This window comes from Spea bombifrons, chromosome 4 (assembly GCF_027358695.1).
Source record: "Spea bombifrons isolate aSpeBom1 chromosome 4, aSpeBom1.2.pri, whole genome shotgun sequence".
Classification (NCBI taxonomy): Eukaryota; Metazoa; Chordata; class Amphibia; order Anura; family Pelobatidae; genus Spea; species Spea bombifrons.
In genome coordinates, this window is record NC_071090.1 from 22,711,455 (window position 1) to 22,720,204 (window position 8,750).

At 38.7% G+C, this 8,750-nt stretch overlaps 1 protein-coding gene across 2 annotated transcripts in view; it reads right to left on the reverse strand.

Annotated features, from left to right (window-relative positions):
• Positions 1-5,457, reverse strand: part of SPDL1 (spindle apparatus coiled-coil protein 1) — a 22,788-nt gene extending 17,331 nt beyond the window's left edge. Inside the window, exon 1 of one of the 2 annotated variants that reach the window (XM_053464127.1) lies at positions 5,389-5,457. The gene's annotated coding sequence lies outside the window, so the exon portion shown is untranslated. Of the gene's footprint in view, positions 1-3,107; positions 3,270-5,388 lie in introns of those variants that run through there. The other variant, XM_053464126.1, reaches the window with a different exon arrangement.
• Between the last annotated feature and the right edge of the window lie 3,293 nt (positions 5,458-8,750).

The window sequence follows — 8,750 nt, forward strand, 5'->3', positions numbered from 1 at the left end:
AGTGTAGAAGGTTAGTGTGTTTGTTACTGTAAGGTGTCAGTGCGTGAGTGTAAGAATCATGGTTCAAAATACAAGCTTGAGTCTTTATGGTAAAGTACTCCTTGTCATGAAGGGGTTAACTGCAGTACTGTACACAGTTGTGCAGCATTGAAGAAAGGAGTGTTATGCCTTGTTGCACCAACAGGCATCCTGTAACTGCAGATCTGGGGGTAACAAATGACAATAAAAACAGTATTGGGGAAGCAAAAAAGTAGGTTTGTAGATTTTTTTTTCTGTCTCCCAGATCCAAATCAACATGACGACCTCTGTCTTATGTACACTCACTGATCACTTTATCAGGCACATCAGTTCAATTGCTTGTTAACGAAAAAAGCTAATCAGCCAATCACATAGCAGCAACTCAATGCATTTAGGCACGTAGATGTGATGAAGACAACTTGCTGAAGTTCAAACAGAGCATCAAAATTGGGAAGGATTTAAGTGACTTAGAACGTGGCACGGTTGCCGGTGCCAGTCGTATTTAAAAAAACCGCTGATCTACTGGGATTTCCACACACAACCATCTCTAGGGTTTACAGAGAATGGTCCGAAAAAGAGAAAATATACAGTGAGCAGCAGATGTAGGGATGAGAATGGCAGACTTGTTCAAGATGACAGAAAGACAACAGTAACTAAAATAACCAGGTGGTTACAACCAATGTATGCAGAATACCATCTCTGAACGCACAACACGTTGATCCTTGAAGCAGATGGGCTACAGCAGCAGCAGACCACATCGGGTGACACTCCTGTCAGCTAATAACAGAAAACTGAGGCTACAATTTGCACAGGCTCACCAAAATTGTACAATGGAAGACTGGAAGAACATTAGCTGGTCTGATGAGTCTCAATTCCAGCTGCGACATTCAGATGGCAGGGTCAGACTTTGGCGTAAACAACATAAAAGCATGGATCCATCCTGCCTTGTATGATCGGTTAGGCTGGTGGTGGCGTAATAGCGTGGGGGACATTTTCTTGGCACAATTTGGGGGCCCTTAGCACCAATTGAACATCGTTTAAATGCGACAGCCTACCTGAGTATTGTTGCTGACCATGTCTATCCCTTTATGGCCGCAGTGTACCCATCTTCTGATGGCTACTTCCAGCAGGATAATGCACCATGTCACAAAGCTCACATCATCTCAAACTGGTTTCTTGAACATGAAAATGAGTTCACTGTACTCCAATGGCCTCCACACTCGCCAGATATCAATCCAATATCAATCCAATCCAATGTGGTGGAACGGGAGATTCGCACCATGAATGTGCAGCCGACAAATTTGCAGCAACTGTGTGATGCCATCATGTCCATATGGACCAAAACCTCTGAAGAATATTTCCAGCACCTTGCAAAAAGTATGCCACAAAGAATGAAGGCAGTTCTGAAGACAAAAGGAGGTCCACTCTGGTACTAGCAAGGTGTACCTAATAAAGTGGCCAGCGAGTGCACAAATAATTATCATCCTGAAGGATGCTTTTTCTCTGTAGTTGTGATTCCTACACAGGTATGACATTTTTCTGGTAACCACAAAGACATGTATGTATTGAAATACATTTGCCATAGCCAAAACACACATGCCTATGTCAGACAAGATAATCACTTAACTGTGGTGGTTGTAAAAACAAGGGTGCAAACATACAGTGTATTTGTTTCAGTAATTTACTGAAACTACACACACCGCTTATATTTTTTTTGTCAAGCAGTGCCATATTTTAGATATTTCATTTAATAGTTTATGTGATGAAAGCAGAGATGGACTTCATGTAGCAAAGCCAGTATCCAATCATGCTATGCACCTCCTTCATCAACATCACTACCTGATATACTGCACATACACGTAGAGGCACTTGGGACACGTCTGCATATTTCCAAAGCTTTTTCCTCATATGGCAGAATTCACACCGATCCCATCCCGGTGGTACCCATCTATGTCAACTGAATGCTAGTCGACATACACGACATGGTTGGCCAGGTAACATCAGGCTGAAGAGTGGCTTAAGGAAAGATGAACTTCTACTATGAATGTCTCTGAAAGTGCTTTCTATCTGCTGTAAGAAAGCAGCAGCCAGAAAACCAAATGGACATTGTTTCCAGGTCAAACGCTAATTATGGCAATAGTGTATATCCAAATGAATGGGAGCACACAGGGAGCTTAAAATGCCAATCCCCAAAGGATTTTATTAGCACATACAGAATATACCTCTAAGGATCTTTTATTAAGCTCTTGTTAGAGCCGGTTAGAGGGAGATCCATGATGTCCTTAACTGGCTCTGCTACCACATGGGGGCACCTCCTCTGTGGTGTCCACCATATATAATAAAAAAAAAAAAATATATATATATATATATATATATATATATATATACACACAAAAATACAAAAGTAGTTACCAGCACTCAGGTCTTTTTAAATAATGCAATGATGCTCCATTAGGGTCAACGTTTCATCATTGCATTATTTAAAAAGAAGACCCGAGTGCTGTTAACTACTTGTGTATTTCTGTATGTTACTCTGCCGGGCTATCAAGCACCAGGCTGCAAGAATTCGTTGGTGTGCAGTTGTATACTATTGGACACACATATACATATACATATATATATATATATATATATATATATATATATATATATATATATATACACACACACACACAGCGCCGATCACTTTGCCTATGGGTAGCCGCAGCCAAATGACAGCAGCTTCGGGTGCGGCTCCCATCCCCCTTGGGATGCCACTGTATGGTGGGTTAAAATGAATCCAAAATCTGCATGTTCTAATTTGTCATCTCAAACCTCAATCAGTAGCAAGGATGTGTATTAGCACAACGTTTCCTATTTATTATCAGTACCGATTTTATATTCTTTATTTATACACATAAAGACATACATATTTTTCTGAACATATTACAAGCTACGTTGCCAGGAAACAATGTAAATGGGATATATTGCACTACTGGTGTGATTTTTGCACCCAGATACAAGAGCGAATGTTATTGAAGAGAAATATATCTTTATGCTAGTAACCTTTTCAAATATATAAAGAGTAAATGAAATGTTCTTATCAATACCTTTCCGATTGTGTAGGGAAAAAAATATTTGTGCTGCAATCTGGGGAGAGTTATCCTGATGGAGGAAACAAAATAAAACTCCGTCAATGGAACCCAAATAGAAAAGAGAAAAAAAAATTCCCGTTTTGTATTTCGCTCGTTGTAACGTTCCTCAGGCGGAAGAGGAATACTCAGTGCGGCACTTCCTGTATGCGGGCGGAGACACCCAGGGTCCTTAGTTGTCATGGAGACCCGCGCGCACTTTCCTTGAACGGTAGAGTAATGTTGAGGGCAAAGACGAAACTTGAGGTAATTTAGTAGGCGGAAACAAATTGTCCTTATATTAGAAAGCGTCATCGTTATTAAAGTACCGGAGCGTGAAAATAACGACGAAGTGTTTCCACTATTCTTGTGAATTCCTATACTTCATCTGAGGCATTACGAAAGCAAATTTCTAAATAAACATGTCTCCGTATTACACCGAATTGTGATAAACCATATTTTACTATATTTATATGCTCTTCTCATTTTAGTTCTCTCAGTGAAGAAATGTATCTATAACTCCAGTTATTTAGTGAATATAATTAAACCTTTATTCGTGATTCATTTCGTAATATAATAGGATTATATTAATATTTTCAATTCATTAAAAATAATGATTGCGATATTGCATTAATTTTATAGTATAATACAAGTATGGTAAGATTTAAATAAATTCATTAATATGATTATAATGTATTATTTTGACGATATTACAAAAAGATTTTTTTTATCAATTCTACCTATTTTTAGAGTACTTCTTCAACATGTTATTAACGTGTGACTTATGTCAGTGGTTCTCAGTTGTATGAATAAAACTCTAATATACAGTAAATGATGTCATTAGCGAATCATGTAAACCATGTTGTTCAGAGCCATTTTATTAAACAATGTGTGATTACATCAGCATACCTCCCAACATTTGAAAATGTGAAAGAGGGACACTTTTTTTTTTTTAAATCTCCCTGAACTCACCGATACAAGCAATTGCACTTTACAATGTCACGCTTGCCTCGCCACTTAAAATATGCTTTGTTTTTGTCAGCACAGTCATGCATATTAAAAATAACCAACACATTGATTTGAATTCCCATGAGGCTCAGCCAGACATACTACTTCCATGATGCTGGCTGAGCGTCATGGGAAGTGCAGCAACAGTAAAGCTGCAGATGCTAGCTGTGAACAAAAATTCCATAATGCTGGCTGAGCATCATTGGAAGAGTAGTCTACAGCAGCAGAGTTTTTTTTAAATGAAAAAAGACTAATGTTAGCCTCCCTCCCAGGACCCTTACACACACACCTGTCCATAAACACACATATATACATAAACTGCCTTTACACACACGTATATACTGCTCTTACACACACCTGCCCATAAACATGTATACACATACACTGCCTTTACACACATACATATACACATACGCTGCCCTTACACACACACACGTACACTGCCCTTAGATACACACATATACACGTACACTACCCTTAGATACACCCATATACACGTACACTGCCCTTACACACACACACATACATGTACACTGCCCTTACACACACACATATACACATGCACTGCCCTTACACACACATATACACGTACACTGCCCTTAGATACACACATATACACGTACACTGCCCTTACACACACATATACATATATAAGGATCACATCTTACCCATAATTACAGCCTCCACTTCCCCTACGCCGTTTCGGTTCTCCTTTCTCAAGGGGGCACTTTATGGACATTCTATTGATTATTTGATCACTTATGTATATTTGTGGCGCTATAGGAATGTTATAAGCCTTAGAATTAATGGGTGCACTCCATAGTGAGTAATTGATAGCATTTTTGACATGATAAAGCACCTTATTTCTGATCTGATTTATTGTCCATATGCACACTAGTCACTTTATATATATGCAAGTGCAGTTCCTCCATATGCTCTGACTTGTTTCCTGGAGACCTCTGTTGTCCAAACTTATGAAATATTGTGTGTGTTTTTATATATTTTTCTGTATAATAAAATAATATTTTTATAGTATAAGGGCTTGTGTAGAACTCGTTTTCTTCTTTGGTATACACACATATACATGTACACTGCCCTTACACACACATTTACATGTACACTGCCCTTACACACACACATATATACACTGCCTTTACACACTAGCTAACAAATACATATACTGCTCTTACACACACAAGCTTACAAACACATACATACACTGCCCTTACACCCCTTTCTCCCCATCTCTTACCTCTTCCACCATCCACCTTCTGCGCTCCTGTATCCTGTGGTGGGAGCGCAAAGTCTGCATTATTTGCACGTGGGTAGTGATTAGGGAGCAGTAAAGTGAGGTCTGAAGTGACAGACCTCACGCTCCCTAATGTTGAGCCGACTAGAGGGAAATTGTGATCTCCCAACTAGTCTGCAGGCTGCAGCTGCTGATTGGGCGTCTGTGCGCCCCCCCGCAGCTGCACCTGAGGTGAGTACGGATCTCGCCTCAACCTTCCTCTGCCCCTGTAAAGCGGGACAGAGGAAGGGATAGGCGAGACAGCGGGACAGAGACCCAAAATCAGGACTGTCCCATGTAACACTAGTTACTATAATACATTAAATATTAAAATATATTAAACTCATTAAAAATAAGTTATTCTAATCTAATGCACTCCCGCAAGGCTGCCTTTGCGTTGCTCGCACACAGCGTTTCTTCTCTTGTCCCGCCAAGAGGAAGCAGGAACGGAGCAGAGTCATGTGACGTAAATTCACGTGACTCCTCTGGGTTCCTGGGCGGAACAAGAAAAGAGACGCTGTTTTTGAGCAACAATGCCAAAAAAAATCCTTTTTTTTTTCAAAAACAATGTGCCACTATATCCCTTAACCCTACCACAAAAACTTGAACTAAAAAGTTGATATTTTTTTCTATGTAAGTATAGGTTTTTCTTAAATCTTATCACTAATAATTACCATGTTTTAGGTACAGTATTTCTATGATTTTAAAAGAAGACCCTACTTGTCCTGAACAAAATGATATATAATTTCTGTGACTACATCAAATACGGAAAAAGGAAATCATAGTTTTGCAGACAAACTCCAGTCTTTAGTGTATGGAAAATCCTTGGTCTTGAAAGGATTGGTGCTGTTTACTCAGAAAGCTACCATACATTAGAATTAAAATGCTAGTAAAAACCTAGTATTATTTAACAAATATGGATAAAACAGTATATATAATCTGGTAATGCTATATATTTTTAACAAACCATATTTTAGGTGGTAAAATCTAGTCATCAGATTTAGTTAATAAATATTTTGGAATAACATGGGAATTCTGTTTAAGTGATAAAAAAACACAAAATAAATTACTACCAGAAAGTTTGACAAAGGGTGGTAGTAGAATTAGTGCATGGAAAGGGTTAAAATACCAGCATTTGAAATACCTTCAGGTGTCTACTTTTCAAGAATATATGGTTTGAGGAGGCATACTGAATTGGCCAGCTTCAAAGATACCCAAAATAGCACATGGGGCAGAATGGCCAGCTTCGGAAAAAAATGGTTTTGAAATAGCAAAACACTACTTGTTATTGGGTTATTGCCCAATAACTTGCAGAAAAATGCAAAAAAAAAAAACATAAAAACATTGGTTATTTCTAAACTCAGGACAAATAGTAGAATCTATTTAGCAGGTTTGTTCACTAGCTTTTTTGGATGAGTACAAGTGTTTTTTTTTTTGTTTTTTTTTAAGTGAGAAAAAGTTTTTTGTTTTTATTTTTCATCATATTTTATTTTTTTTATAGGAAATTAGATAATATGATAAAAAAAATTGTAAAACACTGTAAAAACAGTCCTACATAGCTGTGATCATGGTGATCTCAAGGTCACCTCTGTAGCTAACCACTCCATGACTGGAACAGTCAGCCTACAGCAGATCCCCTGCACTTACATGCATGTGAACGCTGCTATAGCCAATCACATGCATGGATACAGTTAAATGGCTGTCTGTTCTTCCATTCTTACTGTGATGATGAGCTAGAGAGAGACAGAAATCAGTAAGATAATTCTAAGATTTTACTAGTCTCATGACGTAAAGTCATGATTTTATTAAGGACACGGAGGCGAGTATTATATTGCATTCTCTTTCTTTATTATTACTCCCTCAGCAGCAAAAAATACAGGAAGTAGTTTAACTACTTGAACATATATCAAGACTGACAGAGTGGATGGATTATTGGGAGGGGCTGGGGAAGACCCGGCTGTCATGGTCCATATTGGTACCAATGACAAAGTCAGTGGAAAATGGAAGGTCCTAAAGAATGATTTCAGGGTATTAGGAGATAAATTGAAGAAAAGGACCTCTAAGGTAGTATTTTCAGAAATATTACCTGTGCCACGCGCAACAGTAGAAAGGCAGCGGGAGATCAGGGAGGTACATGCGTGGCTAAAGTCATGGTGTAGGAAGGAGGGTTTTGGCTTTCTAGAGCACTGGGCTGATTTTGCGCTTGGGTACAATCTTTATAGCGGTGATGGATTGCACCTAAACGGAAGAGGGTCTGTTGTGCTAGGGGAGAGGATGGCTAGAAGGCTGAAGGAGTTTTTAAACTAGTGGTAGGGGGGGAGGGACACAGAGATCTTGAAAATGGAGATGCAGAAAGGAGTGGGGCTTCAGATCAGAACAAGGGGGGTGGAGATGGGGGGAGGGGCAAGATCAGAACAGAGGAGGTATGTATTAATAAAAATTCTCATAAAATTCAAGAGACTCAGGGTAATATTAAATGTATGCTTGCTAATGCAAGGAGCCTAAATAACAAAATGGGAGAACTAGAGGCAATAGCATACACTAACCAATATGATATAATAGGCATCCCACATGGTGGGATGAGACCCATGACTGGGCAGTTAACTTAAAAGGTTATACGTTATATAGGAAGGACAGAAAAAGCAGGAAGGGAGGAGGAGTATGCTTGTATGTTAGCAACGAGCTAAAGTCAAATATTAAGCATCTTGAAGGCGACAAGGGATTTGTGGAAGCTTTATGGGTAGATATCAACTTGGGGCAAAAAAAAGGAAAAGAACTACTGGTTGGGATATGTTATAAACCACCTAATGTTAACAATGATGAGGAAGCTGTTAGAACAAATTGAGAAAGCTGCACATCTGGGTAACGCGTTAATTATTGGAGATTTCAATTACCCGGACATAAATTGGGATAGAGAGACTAGTAGTTCTGCAAGGGGATCCAGGTTTTTGAACCTGTTAAATGACACCTTCATGTCACAACTGGTACAAGCACCAACTAGAAAGGATACTTGTTTGGATCTGGTGATAACAAACAATGTTGATCTTGTGTCTAACATTCAAGTGGGGGAGCACTTGGGTAATAGTGATCACAATATGGTCTCCTTTGAAATAAACTCAAAAAAGAAATTGCCCATGGGGAATACTAAAACGTATAATTTTAAGAAGGCCAATTTCAATAAGATAAGGGCAGCTTTACAACTTATTGACTGGCAAAAACTCTTCAGGGATAAAAATACTGAGGAAAAATGGAGTATTTTCAAACAAATATTAGCAGGGTACACTTCTCAGTATGTACCACTAGGAAACAAATATAAAAGAAACAAA